The sequence below is a fragment of the Schistocerca nitens genome, chromosome 9 (genome assembly GCF_023898315.1).
Source record: "Schistocerca nitens isolate TAMUIC-IGC-003100 chromosome 9, iqSchNite1.1, whole genome shotgun sequence".
Classification (NCBI taxonomy): Eukaryota; Metazoa; Arthropoda; class Insecta; order Orthoptera; family Acrididae; genus Schistocerca; species Schistocerca nitens.
The window spans coordinates 260,519,501-260,543,122 of NC_064622.1; the positions used below are offsets into that span (position 1 = coordinate 260,519,501).

Sequence of the window (23,622 nt, forward strand, 5' to 3'; positions counted from 1 at the left end):
TAGTGCTCAGAGCCATTTGAACAATTTTTTTGTTAACAGTGTTACGGCTCGATTCTGTCACGTGTGCGAGCCGCCGAACGGCCTCGGTGCGGCCTTCGCGCTTCGCCGGAAAGTTGTTGACGTCGGATTTACCAGCCGACATATGGTACTGAGGAGTCACCAGCAGGGGTATTTCATGCAAAATGGTGACCAAAGTTAGCGTTTGGTATCTTCTGTACTGTGAGACCGTACAGAACATATTTGTAGATTAATAAAGTGTTTACAAACTTTATACCATGAAATGAAACGCAATTATGGTATTTCTATTCGATTCTTTATTTCTTAACTACAATACTATGTATTATTCAGACTTGTTTATCTAAGCAGTCTGTTTCTATTGGGCACTCTTCATCATCATTTTCAGCTTCAGGGACCTATCTAATCAATCCTTCGCTTGAGAGCAATAAACATAACCACTGTATTCACAAAGGATTGCTGGTATTCTTTGGCTTATGTCTCATTGTAAAGTAGTTATGTCATTTTGGTTTTTATATGTTATGGCTGAGCACGTCAGAGAGCGAGCAAGTAACGTTACTGTTCAACAATCTTTGTTCTTGTCTTGGCACAGTCTTTGCCTCTGCGCAGTCTCACACATTGTTAGTTCAAGTCATGTAGGTGATGAACGTATTTAGTAGTGCTGTGTTGACTTGCGATTGTAACTATTATATGAAGAAATGGTTCAAGAATCATAAAAGAAGGTTGTATACATGGAAGAATCCCGGAGATACTAAACGGTATCAGATAGGTTATATAATGGTAAGACAGAGATTTAGGAACCAGGTTTTAAATTGTAAGACATTTCCAGGGGCAGATGTGGACTCTGACCACAATCTATTGGTTATGAACTGCAGATTAAAATTGAAGAAACTGCAAAAAGGTGTGAATTTAAGGAGATGGGACCTGGATAAGCTGACTAAACCAGAGGTTGTACAGAGTTTCAGGGAAAGCATAAGGGAACAATTGACAGTAGTGGGGGAAAGAAGTACAGTAGAAGAAGAATGGGTAGCTCTGAGGGATGAAGTAGTGAAGGCAGCAGAGGATCATGTAGGTAAAAAGACGAGGGCTAGCAGAAATCTTTGGGTAACAGGAGAGATATTGAATTTAATTGATGAAAGGAGAAAATATTAAAATGCAGTAAATGAAGCAGGCAAAAAGGAATACAAACGTCTCAAAAATGAGATCGACAGGAAGTGAAAAATGGCTAAGCAGGGATGGCTAGAGGACAAATGTAAGGATGTAGAGGCTTGTCTCACTAGGGGTAAGATAGATACCGCCTACAGGAAAATTAAAGAGACCTTTGGAGAAAAGAGAACCACTTGTATGTATATCAAGAGCTCAGATGGAAACCCAGTTCTAACCAAAGAAGGGAAAGCAGAAAGATGGAAGGAGTATATAGAGGGTCTATACAAGGGCGATGTACTTGAGGACAATATTATAGAAATGGAAGAGCATGTAAATGAAGATGAAATGGGAGATGCGATACTGCGTGAAGAGTTTGACTGAGCATTGAAGGACCTGAGCCGAAACAAGGCCCCGGGAGTAGACAACATTCCACTAGAACTACTGACTGCCTTGGGAGAGCCAGTCCTGACAAAACTCTACCATCTGGTGAGCAAGATGTATGAGAAAGGTGAAATACCCTCAGACTTCAAGAAGAATATAATAATTCCAATCCCAAAGAAAGCAGGTGTTGACAGATGTGAAAATTACCGAACTATCAGTTTAATAAGTCACAGCTGCACAATACTAACACGAATTCTTTACAGACGAATGGAAAAACTGGTAGAAGCGGACCTTGGGGAAGATCAGTTTGGATTCCGTAGAAATATTGGAACACGTGAGGCAATACTGACCTTAAGACTTATCTTAGAAGAAAGATTAAGGAAAAGCAAACCTACGTTTCTAGCATTTGTAGACTTAGACAAAGCTTTTGACAATGTTGACTGGAATACTCTCTCCCAAATTCTAAAGGTGGCAGGGGTAAAATACAGGTAGCGAAAGGCTATTTACAATTTGTACAGAAACCAGATGGCAGTTATAAGAGTCGAGGGGCATGAAAGGGAAGCAGTGGTTGGGAAGGGAGTAAGACAGAGTTGTAGCCTCTCCCCGATGTTATTCTATCTGTATATTGAGCAAGCAATAAAGGAAACAAAAATTCGGAGTAGGAATTAAAATCAATGGAGAAGAAATTAAAACTTTGAGGTTCGCCGATGACATTGTAATTCTGTCAGAGACAGCAAAGGACTTGGAAGAGCAGTTGAACGGAATGGACAGTGTCTTGAAAGGAGGATATATGATGAACATCAACAAAAGCAAAACGAGGATAATGGAATGTAGTCGCATTAAGTCGGGTGATGCTGAGGGAATTAGATTAGGAAATGAGACACTTAAAGTAGTAAAGGAGTGTTGCTACTTGGGGAGCAAAATAACTGATGATGGTCGAAGTAGAGAGGATTTAAAATGTAGACTGGCAATGGCAAGGAAATCGTTTCTGAAGAAGAGAAATTTGTTAACATCGAGTATAGATTTAAGTGTCAGGAAGTCTTTTCTGAAAGTATTTGTATGGAGTGTAGCCATGTATGGAAGTGAAACATGGACGATAAATAGTTTGGACAAGAAGAGAATAGAAGCTTTCGAAATGTGGTGCTACAGAAGAATGCTGAAGATTAGATGGGTAGATCACATAACTAATGAGGAGGTATTGAATAGAATTGGGGAGAAGAGGAGTTTGTGGCACAACTTGACGAGAAGAAGGGATCGGTTGGTAGGACATGTTCTGAGGCATCAAGGGATCACAAATTTAGCATTGGAGGGCAGCGTGGAGAGTAAAAATCGTAGAGGGGGACCAAGAAATGAATACACTAAGCAGATTCAGAAGGATGTAGGTTGCAGTGGGTACTGGGAGATGAAGAAACTTGCACAGGATAGGGTAGCATGGAGAGGTGCATCAAACCAGTCTCAGGACTGAAGACGACAACAACAACAATATGAAGAAAGATAGATTGTGAAGGGCAGCACGGATGAATAAGATCAATTGATTAGAAGGCGAAAGGGAAACAAACTGTGAATAACGTTATTCTTTTCATATTTTTATTTTATTTATTTATTTTTTGAAGAGAAGAGGCTTGAGGTAAGTCTGCAGCTAAAAATGATTATTGTCAGCTAGTTAGTTGCTCAGAGCTGAGAGAAAGACCACCTTACTCCCGTGAGTCATGCTTTAACATATCAACTGATTAAGCTGTTTGGTTTTTATAGAAGTTCTCTGTTAACATTATCCCATTTTTAAGTTTTTTTTCATTTTGCTAAGAATAGTGTTGCTCAGACAAGTGTTATGTGTGAAGGTCAGGCGAAGTTTTACTCTATCTTCTTGAATACATTAATTTTAAAATCATTGTCTTGGAATATCATTTCATACGCATAATTACCCTCCCCACCTCACTCTTCATCATTACTCATTACCGCACGCGGCAGTTTGAACATTTATTTAGAGACACAAATCTAGCTTAGCCGCTGGCTGCTTGCTTTTTGCTGTTGTACTTCAAAAATCTGCAACAATGTTGTCACGACTCGAGGTGAATGGAAATTTTGGTTAGGGCAAGATAACTGGTTTGCTTCCGTTGTGCATTTAACATAAAGACAATCTGCATTCAGGTCAGTTACAGTTCACTTCATATTAGGTTCTGTTTAGTCAAAGGTTAGCATACCAGTTTAAGTTGGGTAACAATTTTTGGGGACATAGTTTAGTAATATGCAAACTTTTATGGAGTGGAAGGCAAAGTTGTGCCAAATTTAATACAGAAACCAATATAGTGGGGAGGTTGCATCATGCCTATTATTAATGAATCAGGTGTCAGTAGCAGCCTGTTTGTTATGTCCAGACTGCATTCTTCTCGTGAGAGTATCATGGCAAAAGTTTGTCTGTACAGAGGAAAGTGATTATCGCGGGCCTCGGCTGCTTCTTTTGATAAACTGCCTGGGGGTTCAATGATAATTGGACCGTACTCCATCTTGTGTACAGTTTGAGACATTGGATGCCATGGGTATAAATCAACATACAGTCTTACTGTTTCAACAATATAAGCAAATGTTTGTGTTTGTCTTATGTGAATTGGAAATAGTTTCCCCACTAACGCTGAATCGATGGATGAGTTGGAAATCTACAATTTTTATTCCTGCTGATCTTTGCAAAAGATCTTCTGCTGGTATTTCCGTCATTGTTATTTCCATAGCCTTGCTTGGGAACATCTACAATGAATCCCAGTCGATTTATAATATTTTATTTTGTGACCTGTTTCCTCTCTTGAACAAGTTTGTTTTCTTCTTTTGAACGAAAATGTCACTTCGTGATGCAACAAATATTCGAAACATCTAATTCGAGGACAGAACATAGACAGGCCGAACTGAAGAGCTTCTATATTTACTACTTTGGTTTTTGAAATATCACTGAAGTCTTTTGAGAGAGAGCCTTGCAAATGTAACACCTCACTGTCGATGCTGTCTCCGTTGCTGCAATGCAGACCTATGCATCTACCACAGCCATCATCTGAGTGTGTTTTGTGGATAACTCACCCTCTGTTCTTGCCATTTTTGTTTCATGCAATGTTTCAGTTTGCCTGTTGTCATAACCAATTTCTTCATTAGTAACTTCAGCCGTTTCATTTATGACTCTAATTCTTATTGGTCTGCAATAGAGAGGAGATGATGAATAGGTCTTCATTCGTGCGATTAATAAGTTGGAACGGCACTAAAGAGATTGAAATATGTCCGCATCAGAATCATGGTTGATTTGAAATACTTGGTTAAGCTGGATTTTCTGTGAACCATCAAACCCCATTTACAGATAAGTTCCAACGCATCTACACTCCTGGAAATTGAAATAAGAACACCGTGAATTCATTGTCCCAGGAAGGGGAAACTTTATTGACACATTCCTGGGGTCAGATACATCACATGATCACACTGACAGAACCACAGGCACATAGACACAGGCAACAGAGCATGCACAATGTCGGCACTAGTACAGTGTATATCCACCTTTCGCAGCAATGCAGGCTGCTATTCTCCCATGGAGACGATCGTAGAGATGCTGGATGTAGTCCTGTGGAACGGCTTGCCATGCCATTTCCACCTGGCGCCTCAGTTGGACCAGCGTTCGTGCTGGACGTGCAGACCGCGTGAGACGACGCTTCATCCAGTCCCAAACATGCTCAATGGGGGACCGATCCGGAGATCTTGCTGGCCAGGGTAGTTGACTTACACCTTCTAGAGCACGTTGGGTGGCACGGGATACATGCGGACGTGCATTGTCCTGTTGGAACAGCAAGTTCCCTTGCCGGTCTAGGAATGGTAGAACGATGGGTTCGATGACGGTTTGGATGTACCGTGCACTATTCAGTGTCCCCTCGACGATCACCAGTGGTGTACGGCCAGTGTAGGAGATCGCTCCCCACACCATGATGCCGGGTGTTGGCCCTGTGTGCCTCGGTCGTATGCAGTCCTGATTGTGGCGCTCACCTGCACGGCGCCAAACACGCATACGACCATCATTGGCACCAAGGCAGAAGCGACTCTCATCGCTGAAGACGACACGTCTCCATTCGTCCCTCCATTCACGCCTGTCGCGACACCACTGGAGGCGGGCTGCACGATGTTGGGGCGTGAGCGGAAGACGGCCTAACGGTGTGCGGGACCGTAGCCCAGCTTCATGGAGACGGTTGCGAATGGTCCTCGCCGATACCCCAGGAGCAACAGTGTCCCTAATTTGCTGGGAAGTGGCGGTGCGGTCCCCTACGGCACTGCGTAGGATCCTACGGTCTTGGCGTGCATCCGTGCGTCGCTGCGGTCCGGTCCCAGGTCGACGGGCACGTGCACCTTCCGCCGACCACTGGCGACAACATCGATGTACTGTGGAGACCTCACGCCCCACGTGTTGAGCAATTCGGCGGTACGTCCACCCGGCCTCCCGCATGCCCACTATACGCCCTCGCTCAAAGTCCGTCAGCTGCACATACGGTTCACGTCCACGCTGTCGCGGCATGCTACCAGTGTTAAAGACTGCGATGGAGCTCCGTACGCCACGGCAAACTGGCTGACACTGACGGCGGCAGTGCACAAATGCTTCGCAGCTAGCGCCATTCGACGGCCAACACCGCGGTTCCTGGTGTGTCCGCTGTGCCGTGCGTGTGATCATTGCTTGTACAGCCCTCTCGCAGTGTCCGGAGCAAGTATGGTGGGTCTGACACACCGGTGTCAATGTGTTCTTTTTTCCATTTCCAGGAGTGTATGTCATCATTTGGAAGATGGTTTAAAACCTGTTCCAAATATAATATTAACCTCATATACGTGATTAAACCAGGCTTGAAGTTGAATCTCCGCAAATGTGGCAGCCACCTGATAGGATTCAGTCACGAGGTAGCGCTAGTCTTTAGTCTTTTGAAGGATAGGCCTTCTTATCAGTTATTCGGATTATCTTTCATTTTTTTGTCAACTATGCTTCTACAAAGATTGAAAAGGATATGTGAAACTCGTTTTTTTTTGCTTCGAAGTCTCTAGGACTCCGATGTAATGTTTGTCTGTATTCAGTTCCTCGTGTAAGGGATGAAGTAACATCTTTAATCACTTTAGAATCCTTAACATTTTCATATTCTCGAAGCTTCATTTCACTGGCGTACGTTAACTCTTTGGCTCCAAAATCGTTTCTCAATAGCTGTATCTTAGGTCTTTTACTGCATTCGCTTAACTCTACAAACGACTCTTGTAACCTTCCAACTCGAGTTTTGCAACATGGAATTTTACTGGTACTTTGTATCCAATTATGGTTATTTTATAAGAATGTACTTCAAACCTTCTGTAAAGCCATCGTTTCTTTAATTGCGACTTTGTATACGACGGTTAATGTTTAAAATCTTTCTTTTCTTCACCAGAGAAGGTAGGATCTGATGATATATAATTTTCCGTGAAGTCTTATCTTTTTACAAACTCTTTTTCAGAACTTCTTTTTATAATATCCTAGAGAACGTAGGATAAAAACAAAATGCTTTCAGAACTCATTTCAGAGACGACATTTTTTGTACCTGGCAACTCATCATTTTAAAGCACTCGTACAAAGTCAATTTGCGGTATTCAGCGGTTACTTTTTTAATTTCCCAGTAGAGGAACCATTTTTCTGTCACACTCTATTACAAAATATGCAGGGAAAGAATCTGAAATGTAACAAAAAGGATGATTACTTTACAAAGTAGAACATAATATGAATGAAAATAATTGTAAATAATGACACGTACTCGAATCTTCGGAATCCATATTGCTTTTCACCACACTTCTAGTAAAAATACACTTTAAGCACTCGATAACTTAGAGTGATTTGAAACCAGTAGAGAAGCTTCAGTTACACAGCAAGCGAGACGTGGTTGATTGGTTGGTTGATTTGGGGGGAAGGGGGATGAAACAGCGAGGTCATCGGTCCCATCGGTTTAGGGAAGGATGCGGAAGGAAATCGGCCGTGGCCTTTCAGAGGAACCATTTCGGCATTTTCCTGAAGAAACGAGACGTAAATACTGACTAGAAGTACCGCGTAGCAGTACACAATAACCAAATAACACACTGCCTCAGCAATGCCCCGTCTATCAGATTATCGCAAGAAGATAAACATTCCGGGAATCACTCTCATATAAAAAGTGGACTACTGGCCAGCTTTTACGGCAAAATATTCCGATGTGTGTCGTCTATTGGGTTTTCAAGTGTATGGAGTTTTGGCTCCTCAAGGATCTTTCGCGTGCCAAGATGCACTGGTATATGGAAGTTTGATAACCTTAGCTTTTGTGAACTTAAAAGATGACTGTCTTTCGTAGAAACGTTTCCTGTTCATTATTAATTTACAGTGAAGGTCTGTGTTATCTTGTGTGGCATATTGAGTGGCTGATACTATGGGTTCTTTCAAGAATAATCGTAATTATTAGTTACCGTCTTTATGGCAATCGTCTTTACTATTGTGCACTTTGTGGGCACCAATACAAACGTAAGTGCTCTGTCTCACCTCTGGTGGTTACGTTATGAAGTTGTTTTTGTGTAAGTGTCAGCCTGAATTTTAAACGTTACATGTGTCTTTTGAATACTGATCTTAGTTTGAAAGAAATGTAGTTGATGTCTCAAATCTGCGATCACAAGACTATTTCTTTTCATTTCAGTGTTTCCAACAGACTATTGTGAGAGTTTAAATTTTTGTAATGTGTTTAACAATTTATATAAATGGTGCTACCTTGTGTTTTTAAATAATTGTGTGTCGAGGTTACTATGTATTGTGGTCATGAAATTGCAAGGCTAATTGAGGTTTTATATCTTGATTGTTTTTTTTTTCTAAATGCTACTTTTTTTTCAAATCTTGTTGTGCGTGCCTCTCAAGTAGGCAGCACCAATCCCTCGTACTGTCACAAACATACCTAATACAGCCATTTATTGATGATATTTGAAGGGCTACACCCAAATACTCAGTTTATTTAAACCAGTTGTTGGGACTGTGATTAAAATTAATGTTATTGTAGAAACCAGCGAAGTGTGAATATTTTGAGTTCCAAGTTTTTACTTGCGGTATTTTACAAAGCGAAGACTTTGCGCATTAGGTTGCAGAAAGAAGTTAGAAAACTTCCAAACTTTTCAATTTTAAAGCGGTACCAAGTAGAATTACCGAGCGATGTGGTGTAGTGGTTAGCCGACTGGACCCACATTCGAAAGGACGACGGTTCAAACACGGGTACGGCCATCCTGATCGTGATTTCCCTAAATCACTTCAGGCAAATGCTGGGATGGTTCCTTTGAAAGAGCACGGCCGACTTCCTTCTCTCACCCGATGGGAGCGATGACCTCGCTGTTTGGTCCCTTCCCCCCAAATCAATCAACCAAGCAACCAAGTAGAATTAATATGAACCCAAATATACAAGAGTGCTATATGTGCTACGAATTTGAGTGAGAATAGCAACAATTTTTGCAGTCAAAGTCAAACCTTTAAATAAACTGTTCCCAAAGTGTAATGAAACTCTGTGCTGCGAAGATCGGAAAAACAGGGGCAAAGTATCAGAAGATTCATTTCAGAACCTCTGTCTTAACAATGTTTATCTAATTCAACAAGTAGGAACTGCAACTGATGGTTCAAATCCACATCACCACCTCAGTTATGTAAGACGTTCAAAAATGGCTCTGAGCACTATCGGACTTAACATCTGGGGTCATCAGTCCCCTAGAACTTAGAACTACTTAAACCTAACTAACCTAAGGACATCACACACCTCCATGCCCGAGGCAGGATTCGAACCTGCGACCGTAGTGGTCTCGCGGTATGTAAGATGTCCAGTGTATTTACACCGATGAGCAATTGAATTAGATATGCTTTCCTATTTAAGACTGTATATTCTACACGAATCAACGTACAAACTTCTGGTGGATATTAACATACGCATCGAAACTGAGAATTTACCTTAGTATCATTTCTAAGTTTCCGGTTCAGATGTTTGCAGGTAGGGTCTCCCTGGTGCATATGGCTTGTTCATCAACCAGTGCCCGTCGAGTCGACAAGGCGATTACATACGTAAAAAGTCGTCTTACAATTTCCATTCCAACATGTGTTATTCAGTTCAGTTACAACTGTGCGCCGTGATTTTCGTCGAAAGCACTGCTCTGCACTTCCTACGCCTTAACTGGCGTGCGGAACTCCCATTACAGTATTAGCATCTCCAGACATGTTATTTTCTTTCTTTGGCAGGAGTTTCTGAAAGCACTCGTGTACGTGCCTCCCCTTCCAATAACCTTGGGTGTACTGCCGCGCCGCATAGCAACAGCAGCGGATGCACTAGCTTCAGACGTGCTCGCAAAGGCAGAGGACAAGTTTGACTATCGACTGGATGTTTGTCGTGCGCCCGGTGGAGGACACGTTGAATATTCGTGAAAAGTAAATGTTTATAAAGGTAGTTGTTTGATGTACCCCTAGGTTTTGTCTGCAAGGATTTAAAAGATGCTACATTGTACAGTCGGATGATATCTGTGAAAACAAGAACTTTGCAGTCATAGAAGTTAAAATTCACTCTGCTTCTATGCTCATTCATGTTGAAGATATAGTCTTGCGAAAACGAATGACTCTTCGAAAAAGTCCTGTATGGATCGTTAACACAAACCAGTTCAAAACAACTTTTAAAAAATAACATGTTTCACTATTTAGCAATCTATGTAACATGTCTCATTGCAGGAAAGGAAACCCACTGATAATGGCGTGCTATCACCGAAATTGGTTTGGGGAAAATAAATGGGCTATTCATTAAGATCATACAGATATATTTACAATTAATACTGCTACTTGTTTGGTAGGAATTTGTTACTGTTCATCTGGATGTAAACAAAACAGGTTTAAGCTCAGTGGTTCCCAAAAGAACTAAATAAATTATAAGGCATTCTCTACCGCTTACGTAGCGACGAAGTCGCGTCGGGGGCCTGTGACTATTATGAAAATTGTGAGCGCACACTCCATACTGCTCTAATAGGTCACTTAAAAACAACAGACGCCTTATTGTTACAAAATTATATTTGGTGCGTTACAGTCGCCTCAAGGCGTCAACGCCTTTTTTTTTTTTTTTTTTTTTTTTGCAAACATGGGATCTGGGGTTTTCAAGCGAAATATTACAGCTCTGCATAAGGAGTGCTCTTAACTCTGTATAAAGTTAGTATTCTGTGCCTCTAATGCCTTTTATTCGCCTAACGGTACTTCAATCTGGGAACAGATCGTTTATATTAACAAGTAGCTTCTAACGAAGCAAATGATGCACAGCACTTTGTCTTGAAATTTTCATCTCGTTAGTGTTCCAGCGCAAAGTGTTTTGCAGAACCTTTCGATGAAGTTTTGTAGAGAAAAATCGTATCCAGTCTCTGTTGGAGAAAAGGTCCACAAACAACACTGTGATTCGGTGGTATGTTCGGAAAAGTTTTATTGAAGATGACAATGGTCGCGGAAGCCTGCGATCGCACAATAATAGAGAAACTTAAAAAAATAAATGATATTTATCTCATGTTAAGAAAGCACACGTCACCTGAAATGCATTGTCTCTATTGTCAACACATACTATGATTGTGTATCAGATTCAACTATTACACGGTTTGTCGTGAATGAATCTTTTAAAACACTTCATGCACAGTGAAGAAGAAATCGCATTTATTAGAGTTCTCTTGAAAATCTACTGGTGTCCTAAATTAAAGCAAAAATTGGAAATTTTGCAAGGTTGCTTTTATTTTGCCACGAAACAGTACAAACATCTGATAGTAAAGTAGAAACAACGTAAAGAATACAGAACGTAAGCAACATGCATAATGGTAAACAAAAATTGTTTTTGTTTCTATCCATCTTTACGGATTTGGACACAAATGCTGAGAACTGATTAATGTGCTCAGAATGGGTTGTGACCACCTCTGGCAGCAATACAGGCTTGACAACGTTGGGGCATCGATGTCATCGATCTCATGTTGAAGCAATAACGCCCATTCTTCCAACAGAACTGCTCGCGAGTCTTAGAGCATGATTGGTGAATGATGTCGTGGTGAAACATATCTCCCTTGTGCGTCCCAGACGTGCCCTATGGGATTCAAACTGGGAGAGCAAGCAGGCCACTCCATACTTGCACCATATTCCGTTTTCAAGGAAACATCAACCACGTGTGCCTTATGAGGTCGAGCATTACCATCGATCGGTACGAAGTCTGGGCCCAAACACCTCGTGACAATCGCACATCAGGTCCGAAGATCTCGTTACAATACCTGACGGCTTAGCCGACTCACCTGTACAATTTCACGAAGAGGTGTTCTAGCTGTCAACATAATCCCAGCCCACACCATTGGGGATCCTCCTCGACATCGGTCTCTTTCCACGATGCTTGGGTCCAGAAATCGTATTCCTTCAGATGTGAATCCGTCGAAAATCACTCTCCAGACGATATTGGGACTTATCTGCGGAAACATTGGCCCAATGTTCGAACGAACAGGTGGCACATTGACAACTCCACTCTAGACGTCCCTTTCTGTGAAGACACATCAGAGGTAAATTTACAGCAGGTCTTCAACGATAAATGCCAGTCTATCGAAGCCTTCTCATCACCATTTGCCTCGATACAACACGTCCAGTGGATGCTCTGGTCAGATGTAAGTTGGTCCGCGCGACTCCCCCCGTCGGAGGTTCAAGTCCTCCCTCGGGCATGGGTGTGTGTGGTGTCCCTAGCGTAAGTTAGTTTAAGTTAGATTAAGTAGAGCGTAAGCTTAGGGACCGATGACCTCAGCAGTTTGGTCTCATAAGAACTTATCACAAATTTTCAAATTTTCAGATGTAAGTTGACGGTACCTAAGGCGGTACCGTCGTGTCCTTACGGCCAAAGAACGGCCTTCCCTTTCTGATGTTACACTTAGTTGGCCCTGGCCTGGTCTTCGGGACACAGCTTCGGTCTCTATAAAATGTCGTCACATCCGAGAAACAACTGAACTATTCACATTAAGCTATTGGGCCACATCAGTTGGCGACTGTCCTGCTTCGATTCTTCCTATGGCCCTCCAGTGTAGATAGTCTGGTAGGCGTCTTCTCCGTGCCACAATTCACAGTCTGTGACTGTGTACACAGCGATTGTGGACGTGGAACTACCCGGCAAACGCTACCCTATTTTTTAGGTGTTCTGACCTCACCGTTGGCATGGTTGTCCGTTGACCGGAGTGCCATCTTCCGTGCAGAACACGATCGTACAGACGTCTGTTGACGGTTTGTGTGATTATACTGTGTATTAGACTCAAAACGACGGGGAAGTAGCGGTTTGTTGCTTTAATATTGGACACCAGTGAATTATTTCTTCTATCTCCCTGAATGGTGAGTACTGCGCCTTGCTTTCCATATCTACCCCACATGTTGTTCTCTATCTCTAGGTATTTTTTCCGCCTCACCCATATTGTCTGTTGACGTGCGTACAACACGTACTGCTTCATTAATTCCTTTTATTTGTTTGACATTTATAGTAGTGATCACACATTGCTCCGCAACACCTACACTTGAACTCATCTCCCAATTGCAGGCCACGAAATCTACGCTGACAAGTGCCATTCGTGTCAGATCTATCCCATCTCCAACTTTTCCTACATCAGAAACCCTTCCTCTATTTTCTTCCTTTCCCAGCTAGCCTCAATTTGCACCTAGCCTCATTTGCTACATTTTACTTATCGCTACGTAAGACTGTGTCTGTTCCTTTAATGCTGCCCCCTACCCCCACTGCATCTCGTAATATCCCAACTGATACACTGTCATTCTTCGCATTCTCGCAGGTCTTATGTTTCCCCCTTGCCCTTGGATAGGCTGCACTACAGATGGGGAAATTGAATTTAACCGGCTTCACGACGGTTCTGATTGATAATAACTATTTATTGGTACTTAGCCTCTATGATCGAACTTCAAAGAGTATTATGAGCCGCTACCTTTAATGGACTATTTATCAGCAGTTTAATTAAGCCTTGAACGATTCCAAGCAACCAGGATCGATTTCAGAAAACTTTCTTATCGCTCACAAAGAATCATTTCAAAGTCCCACAATCAGCTCATACAATATTTATTACGACAGCTCGCCAGCGACTCTGCCGACCAACTCCTACTGCCCACGGCGCTAAACACGGGACAAACAAATCCAGTCTGAGACCAGAGATGTAGTTTTACTTATTCTCATGGCTCAGCAACGCTTTTACCCATTAAGGTAGTACACACAAATTTTTTTACGAGCTCTGAGGACAGAAAACTCATGAACTCTACCCTTGCTTATACTGAGTGTGCAAAATATGAATACATGTAAAATATCTCATACACCTTAAGATAGGCAACCCAGCTTACATCGTCTGCTCCCTGGGTGTATGAAATGATCTGGGTTTCCTATCTTAAGGTGTACGAAATATTTCCTGGGCCAGTTTCGCATCCTGAACATACCACATCTAATCCCTGGAAGGGAAAGGGGAGGGAGTGCAGTGTAAGGTTGTTTTACCATAATTCCTGTTTCATCAGCATTATTTAGAAAAAAGACATAATAATTTCGAAAAGTCATTACTAACAGTCATTTCAATACTTCTAAAACATGTAAATGTTATACACAAATATTTTAAAATAAAAAAATGTTTTTACAGTTCATTAGACCGAAGAGCAGCATTTGTATCTCTGACAGCCCTTTCGACTTGCGTGGATATGAAATAATTAATTGAAAAGGTTATTGTACTCACCGAGTCGAGTCTCAGTGTTCCAGAACCGCTCACTCGCTACCTGCAACACGAACGACCTATTAGAAACAACATATATATCCGAAAACATGAGGTACTCTCACCTGGACACAAAATGCGCATCTTGTTGTCAGTGGGAATTAACGAGAACACTCAGAGACACTGTGTTGTTTTGGGAGTTGGCGTATCACAAGTTAGACCTGCAAAAAGAGTTTGAATGGTTAGAATTCAGTACAGAAGCAAATCGATCGCTTGATCCGTACCTTTTATGCTGTGAAATAAATCATAACCGGGTGAGGTAACATTAACGACTCACAGCTGCACTAAGAGAGATAGAGAGAGTGAATATCGAGAAGAATGATAGTGTCTGTAATGTAAACAGACCGTCGTCCTATTGGAGGAAACTTCCCACAATCCAGCTGAAGAGCACTTTCATTGAGTGTTCAGTCTTCTAGCTAGTTTGATGCGGCCCTTCACGTCATCCTCTACTACTGTGCCCACTTCATTTCAGAGGAGCTCTTACTCCCTAAGTCTCCATTTCTCTGACCTATTCCAGTCTCTGTCTTCCTCTACATTTTTAACTCTCCACAGAAGTTCTTCTATAATGTATTAACACATCTCCTAGCATCCTTAAACCGTATGAGAGCCATAATCCATAACTGTCGCTCTAGTACAACGTCTTTGGCCCGTTGCCTGGCTGCTCGGGCGTCCAGTTAGGAAGCAGCGACGCAGTGGTTCGCGAGGTGAAAAGTTCTCTCGTGAGTTATGGCAAGGAGGTTGGTTGAGAGTCCACTTAAGTACAGCAACATGTGGGCGACGTTTTGCTGAAGATTCCATGTAACGGTAGAGGGACTAGTTCCGACAGTTTGGCCCCCTTTGCGTATCGAGATGGACGTGTTGACAATTAACCAGGTGGCCACGCTGTTGAAAGTAGCTGTCTGCTTCCCGATTAGACAGTGGCGAGTCACAGGTTGGAGTTAGTCTTTCAATTCGCTGCCTTTCCTGATCAACAGAGGGCTTTTGGCTGTTTTAATTTCATCCATGAACAACGTGGAGATCACGGTGAGCTTCTGCTTTACAGCCATCCAGCGCTGGGAAGGTGAGTTTTGGAAAATTCCTCCCATAGAACAGACAACACATGTCCAATAATATAAGCGCCTCACGGCGAATAATGATACCTTCAATACGTATGCAGACTATGACCGAACTCTTAGGGGAATCAGGTGAAGCTGCGAGCAGTGAGGATAATGGACAGTGGAAGCTACGTGTACAGTATGCGACAAAGTGGGAATTCGGGTTGGACGGAAAGCGTGCTCAGATAGCCGAAACGGTTAAGGCGACCGCTCACGTAAAGCGAGAAATTCGGGTGAGTCCCTGATCGGCACAAATTTTCACCTGTCGCCATTGGATTTATTTCAATGCCCGATTGCGGCTGAAGTCTGAGTTTTTCCTATTTCCAGCATCCTGGTTATCGAGCCACATTTTGCGGTAATATTGTGTGGTCACGACCTGTATGGGAGTATTTGTCACACACTTGTTCCTTTAATAAGCAAGCAGATTATTTCTTGCTAAATTGTTCTCTACGCTTTTAACAAAGAATGGTAACATTCCTTAATTTTTTATAAAAATCTGCCTGACACTTGGCTAAGGGTTCCTTGTCAGTATGCCTGCAGCGATCACTGCCTGTATGTAATCAACTTTATTTTTGTTTACATTGTATATAAAACTGCATGAGCATAGTGGTACTGACCGGAGTACTGCTCGCGTTCATTATTACTTGGAATTCGACTTGTTTTGTAACACTCTGGCGTTAATTGGTGTTTACATTTTGATTCCTGTGGCTTTTCACGTTGGTGGCCGTTTAGTGAGTGCTCTCTGACGTTTTCTTTATTTTGCTGCTCTACGTATTTTCAGTTCAGGTTTAATTTTGAATGCTTGCCGAAGTAGTATTTAAAATTGTTAAGACTGTGCTTCAGGCAGCCTCTTAACGTTTGTGGACCTCGATATTGTAAGGAATTTAAAATTCACCCCGTTGGACGGTCTAGTTTCCTAAAGGTTTCTGTCCAAGAGCTGCTTTCTAAGTCTGGTAACTCATCTGAAATGCAGTGGGCCACCTGAGGCGGATGGTTAAATTCTGATATTCTTTGTTTGGTACTTTAATCAAAATGCTGTCACAGCTAGTTGCCAAATGCAATTTTTTAAATTTACTTATTTCGGTTGCCGACTAAGTTGAGCTACTGATTACAACTGTTTTAAAATTGTATTTAATCAGACTGGTCGCCGTCAAGGCGCTTAGTTACTTACTATTTTTCTTTATTCTAGTGCATTTTAACGCGACTAGTAGTTGCAATTGTTTTTCGTATTTTATTGCTTCTGCCCTTACTGTTCTGAGTGTATGCCAGAGCAGGAAAGTTAGTAGGGTGTAAATTGCTTTTATAAAGTGTCCGCCTGGAACATTAAGAGCGCTACAACTGCTCGATGGTTTAATGTTTGCTCTTACTGTTAAATAAACTGATTGCAACTTTATCAGTTTATTTGATCCAGCACCTTTCGACTCATCAACCTACTTTCCTACCGTTTCAGTCCAGTCCTTTTTTCTTTTTACCCCTTTTCACGTGTTTGTTTCTTCTCCTATTCTACAGAATCTCATTTCATATCTCATCAGGCCATACAATTCTCAACATCCTTGTATTACGCCATGTCATACGCATTTCGATTATCTTCTGCTCAGCTTTTTCCCTCTGTCCATGCAATGCTGCTGTGTTCCGGACTTATGTTCTCAAAAATTTCTTCCTCAAATTAATGCCTATGTTTGAAACCGTTAGACGTCCCATGGCCAGGAATGCTGTTTCTGCCCATACCAGTGTGCCTAGTCCTCCTTGCTTGTCCGCTAAACTTTATTTTACTTCCAAGATAACAGAATTCCTTAACTTGTTCTATTTTGCGATCACAAATGTTGATGGTAAGCTTCTGGCTAGTCTCGTTTCTAGAACTTCTCATTACCTTTGTCTTTCCGGTTTACTCTCAATCCATATTCTTTATTCATTAGACTGTTCATTCCATTCAACATTGAAGACGATATTAGTGTCAACAGCTAATCTTATCCTTGATATCCTTTCACCCTGAATTTTAATTCCGCTCTTGAACCTTTCTTTTAGTTCTGTCATTCATTCTTGTATGTACAGATTGAGCAGTAGGGCCGAAAGACTGCTTTTCTGTCTTATATCATCTTCAGTCTGAGCACTTCGCCTTCCTTTTTCATTTTTCCTTCTTGTTCTTACACACATTTCATATTACCCGTCTTTCCTTAGATCTTACGCCTAGTTTTATAAGTGTCGTAGCGAAACTCTTGATGAAGAAAATCGGGATAGCAATGTGGGAATTTGAATCCCCGCCCTTCAAGCGTGTGAGTCAAGAACATTTCACGTGTGCAACATCTCGATCAGTGTGGGTTGAGGGTTGGTAAATTTTGTATAGGCTGACAACGTTCTCAATCACTCCCATTTTTCCTTCAGCAGTTCTGTATTACATTCTTCTTTCCTGACGTTATCGTCTTGAAACGTACAACATGGAAGCCAGAATGTTTGAATGCTTCAAGAGAATGCTCCTCCTGGATAATAGCTTCGAGTTCAAAAATGTTCAAATGTGTGTGAAACCTTATGAGACTTAACTGCTAAGGTCAACAGTCCCTAAGCTTACACAGTACTTAACCTAAATTATCCTAAGGACAAACACACACACCCATGCCCGAGGGAGGACTCGAACCTCCGCCGGGACCAGCCGCACAGTCTATGACTGCAGCTCCTTAGATCGCTCGGCTAATCCCATGCGGCAATAGCTGCGAGTCTCTAGACGCTTTTCTATGGGTGCTGCTCTGTTACAGTATTCAGTCGTGTAAAATATACGCATGTAAGCTCTCCGGATGAAACGTTACCCCATTAAAATAGCGCGCTGTTTGCTTTGGAACGCTGCAGTTGGCGTAGAACTGAACAGATAAGTGGGTTTGCTAGTTTCCCATTTTGAATTGTATGTTCCACACTACTTGTGATTGTTTAGAGCAGTTTACAGTACATTTTCTCTCTTCCTTCTTCCATTTTTTCAAAAGTCACCCTTCTCAAGATAGCGGGAAGTTGGGAGGCCGTAGAGCCTATCTGTAACTTGGACTGTGGGACGCCTGCCACTAATATCCGACTCAAGGCTGACGTGGTATTCTTGCATCAGGTATCTTTGTCCGAGGTTACGAGCGATGCATATTCTCTACGGCTTGGATCGTACTCTGCAGAGCGCACATTCTGCATCGATCGCTGGTACGACCACAACCAGATTGAGCTACGATGTTTTACTGCATCGTCAGCAAGACAGTACTCACTAAATCAGAGGCAATATAGTGCCGGCTGCGTAACATTGTACACCGGAGCGATGCCTTCGTCACCACAATGAAGGTTACCTTTCTCTTCAAAGTAGACCATGAAGGCTAATTAATACTACAATTTGGTGACTGTGTTGGCCAGGGGAGATGAGACAATTGATCCTCGTGCTCGTAAGACCATACCTGGATGATGCGAGCAGAATGAACAGGGGCAGGAACTTGAAAGCAGCGAAAACGCCTCTCTGTATTCCGCACCTGTTTACGGTGTTTCAAATTTATGTTGGGCAGAAACTGAACTCTGACCTTCCGACTCTTCAGAGATAAACTAATCTACGTAAGCCTCTTCGGACCGATTATCATTTACTGGAAAAAAAACACGTTGCTCCGCTGGAGTGACCAAAACTGTGAAATTTCTTATTCTCAGCTATTTTCTTCCGGTAAGATCCACCTACTCCAAAAAACGGTCATGTATCAAACGTTACTAATATATTTAGTACAATCGCGCAATTACAGTGTCCACATACGATATAAATATTCAGTCAGGAATACAAGACAAGTGATAAACTTACATCTACAAGGTTACTCTGCAATTTACACTTAAGTGCCTGGCAGAGGGTTCATCGAACAATTTTCATACTACTTCTCTACCATTCCGCTCTCGAATGGCGCGTGGGAAAAAGGAACAGCTAAATCTTTCCGTTCGAGCTCTCCCTACGTAGGTGGGTGTCAACAAAATATTTTCGCCTTCGGAAGAGAAAGTTGGTGATTGAAATTTCGTAAACAGATCTCACCGCAAAGAAAACCGCCCGCGTGTCATATCATTGACACTATCAGCCCTATTGTGCGATAACACGAAACGAGATGCCCTTCTTTGCACTTATTCGATATCCTTCATCAACCCTACCTGGTAAGGATCCCACACCGAGCAGCAATATTCCAGCAGAGGACGGACAAGTGTAATGTACGCTGTCTCTTTAGTGGGTCTGTCGCATCTTCGAAGTGTTCTGCCAACAAAGCGCAGTCTTTGTTTCGCCTTCCCCACAATATTATCTATGTGCTCTTTCCAATTTAAGTTGCTCGTAATTGTAATTCCTAGGTATTTAGTCGAATTGACAGCCCTTAGATTTGTGCGATTTATCGTATACCCAAAATTTATCGGATTTCTTTTAGTAACATGTGGATGACCTCGCACTTTTCTTTGTTTAGTGCCAATTGCCACTTTCCGCACCATACAGAAATTCTCTCTAGATCATTTCGTAATTGGAATTGATTGTCTGATGATTTTACTAGACGGTAAATTACAGCGTCATCTGCAAACAATCTAAGGGGGCTGCTCAGATTATCACCTGGACCTAATGCGGAAAAAAGATATTCCGCCAAGAGAGATCAATGACTGACATGAACTACATTTTATTTCAGACACAATGGCACAATAAGCCGATTTCGGCCAATATTGGCCATGTTCAGATGATATTGGTAACAGGGTCATTAGGTGAATAAAAAGTTTGTCGCATGCGCAGTAAAACGCGCTGACTAAACATATAGTGAGGCATGTGGCGTCCATACGAAGTATCATCTGAATATGGCTCTAAATGTAGATTAAAGTAAAAGTAGGAGAAACAAATCCTTATGTAATATTCGGATACAGCATGAGTAGTGTGTTGGATGACAGTCAGAGTCAGTCGGCATAACGTTGCAAAGCGATATGGAATGGAACGAACATGTGAGGAATGTGGTAGGGAAGGCGAATGGGCGACTTCGGTTTACTGGGAGCATTCTGTGAAAGTGTGGTTCACCTGTAGAGGAGAGCGTGTATAGGTCGCTGGTACGATCTATTCATGAGTACTGCTCGAGTGTCTGGGATACGCTCTAGATCAGATTAAAGGACGACACGGAAGTATTTCAGAGAGGGACTGTTAGATTTCTTGCCGGTAGTTTCGGACATCATGCAAGTACTACCGTGGTGCCTCGGGAACTTCAATGGGAATTCCTGGAGGGAATGCGACGTTCTTTTCGAAGAAGACTATTGAGAAAATTTAAAGAACCGACATCTGAAGCTGACTGCAGAACGATTCAACTGCTTCCAACACACATTGCGCGTAAGCACCATGAAGGTACGATACGGGAAATCAGGGCGCATAGTGAAATGCGTAAACACTCTTTTCTCACTCGCTTCATTTGGAATTGGAACAGGAAAGGAAACGAAAAGCAGTGGTACAGGGCGTTCTCCGCCACACACCGTACGGCAGCTTGCGCCGCATGTGTGTAGATGTTACCCGAAATCGGTTATGGTTGTGTTTGTCGCATGCGCAGTTTCACAGAATGTGAATGTGAGTGAAACGTCATAAAACTTTATGTGAGTGCAGTTTTCTTCTTTCATTATTCTGTCGTTAATTACAAGCATCAATGTTATGCTCACTTCCTCAAGGCACATTTTGAAGGGCCATAGAATTTGCGTGTTGCATACGGCCCAGCTACAGCGGTTGCATAAAAATACGGAAGCACGGAGAGAAATGGATGCTCAACCATAGATGCAGTCGCTAGCCAAGCCTGCAGGGTGTTGTATCTGATAATGAACGGCACCTGTGTGATGCCCCAACACGTTACAACTGTCAGTCGTGTTCGAAATAGTGTCCTGTATAGTTGTGAGTGCTAAGTGTGGGAGCTAAGTGAATTTGAACGCGGACAGATTGTTGGTGCTCGTATGTTGTGTGCTTCCGAAGCCAAAGGAGCTGAAGTGTTTGTTTGGTGTTTCAAGAGGCACCACATCGAAGATTAGATTAGATTAGATTAGTACTTCTTCCATAGATCATGAATACGAAACTTCTTGGTGATATGGAACGTGTCGGGTTAATAAAAGGTGTCTATACAAGATATTACACTCCTGGAAATTGAAATAAGAACACCGTGAATTCATTGTTCCAGGAAGGGGAAACTTTATTGACACATTCCTGGGGTCAGATACATCACATGATCACACTGACAGAACCACAGGCACATAGACACAGGCAACAGAGCATGCACAATGTCGGCACTAGTACAGTGTATATCCACCTTTCGCAGCAATGCAGGCTGCTATTCTCCATGGAGACGATCGTAGAGATGCTGGATGTAGTCCTGTGGAACGGCTTGCCATGCCATTTCCACCTGGCGCCTCAGTTGGACCAGCGTTCGTGCTGGACGTGCAGACCTCGTGAGACGACGCTTCATCCAGTCCCAAACATGCTCAATGGGGGACAGATCCGGAGATCTTGCTGGCCAGGGTAGTTGACTTACACCTTCTAGAGCACGTTGGGTGGCACGGGATACATGCGGACGTGCATTGTCCTGTTGGAACAGCAAGTTCCCTTGCCGGTCTAGGAATGGTAGAACGATGGGTTCGATGACGGTTTGGATGTACCGTGCACTATTCAGTGTCCCCTCGACGATCACCAGTGGTGTACGGCCAGTGTAGGAGATCGCTCCCCACACCATGATGCCGGGTGTTGGCCCTGTGTGCCTCGGTCGTATGCAGTCCTGATTGTGGCGCTCACCTGCACGGCGCCAAACACGCATACGACCATCATTGGCACCAAGGCAGAAGAGACTCTCATCGCTGAAGACGACACGTCTCCATTCGTCCCTCCATTCACGCCTGTCGCGACACCACTGGAGGCGGGCTGCACGATGTTGGGGCGTGAGCGGAAGACGGCCTAACGGTGTGCGGGACCGTAGCCCAGCTTCATGGAGACGGTTGCGAATGGTCCTCGCCGATACCCCAGGAGCAACAGTGTCCCTAATTTGCTGGGAAGTGGCGGTGCGGTCCCCTACGGCACTGCGTAGGATCCTACGGTCTTGGCGTGCATCCGTGCGTCGCTGCGGTCCGGTCCCAGGTCGACGGGCACGTGCACCTTCCGCCGACCACTGGCGACAACATCGATGTACTGTGGAGACCTCACGCCCCACGTGTTGAGCAATTCGGCGGTACGTCCACCCGGCCTCCCGCATGCCCACTATACGCCCTCGCTCAAAGTCCGTCAACTGCACATACGGTTCACGTCCACGCTGTCGCGGCATGCTACCAGTGTTCAAGACTGCGATGGAGCTCCGTATGCCACGGCAAACTGGCTGACACTGACGGCGGCGGTGCACAAATGCTGCGCAGCTAGCGCCATTCGACGGCCAACACCGCGGTTCCTGGTGTGTCCGCTGTGCCGTGCGTGTGATCATTGCTTGTACAGCCCTCTCGCAGTGTCCGGAGCAAGTATGGTGGGTCTGACACACCGGTGTCAATGTGTTCTTTTTTCCATTTCCAGGAGTGTATATTAGACAAAATATTACATGACACACAATATTTTAAATTTTTATTATTATTTTTTTTATTTTTTGTGGGGGTTGGGAAATTACCCACTTACTATATCCAAAAATTCATCTGATGAGTAGAAGGAGTTGCCATTAAGACATTCTTTTAATTTCCTTTTAAATGCTTATATGGCTATCTGTCAGACTTTTGATGTTATTAGGTAAGTGACCAAAGACTTTTGTGGCAGCATAATTTACCCCCTACTGAGCCAAAGTTAGATTTAACCTTGAGTAGTGAAGATCATCCTTTCTCCTAGTGTTGTAGCCATGTACACTGCAATTACTTTTGAATTCGTTCGGATTGTTAATAACAAATTTCATAAGCGAATATATATATTGTGAGGCTACAGTGAAGATATCTAGCTCTTTAAATAAGTGCCTGCAGGATGATCTTGGATGAGCTCCAGTAATTATTCCGATTACACGCTTTTGTGCAATGAAAACTCTTTTACTCGATGATGAGTTACCCCAGATATGATGCCATACGAAAGCAGAGAATGAAAATAGGCGTGGTAAGCTAATTTACTGAGATGTATATCTCGAAAATTTGCAATGACCCTAACAGCATAAGTAACTGAACTCAAACGTTTCAGCAGATCCTCAGTGAGTTT

The 23,622-nt window shown here is 42.9% G+C and overlaps 1 long non-coding RNA gene across 1 annotated transcript in view; it reads right to left on the bottom strand.

The window, feature by feature from the left end:
- LOC126203668 (uncharacterized) overlaps window positions 1-23,622 on the bottom strand; it is a 529,761-nt gene that overhangs the window by 307,522 nt on the left and 198,617 nt on the right. The window contains exon 2 of the long non-coding RNA XR_007540343.1: window positions 14,305-14,344. This is a non-coding gene — a long non-coding RNA (uncharacterized LOC126203668). The remainder of the gene's footprint in view (window positions 1-14,304; window positions 14,345-23,622) is intronic.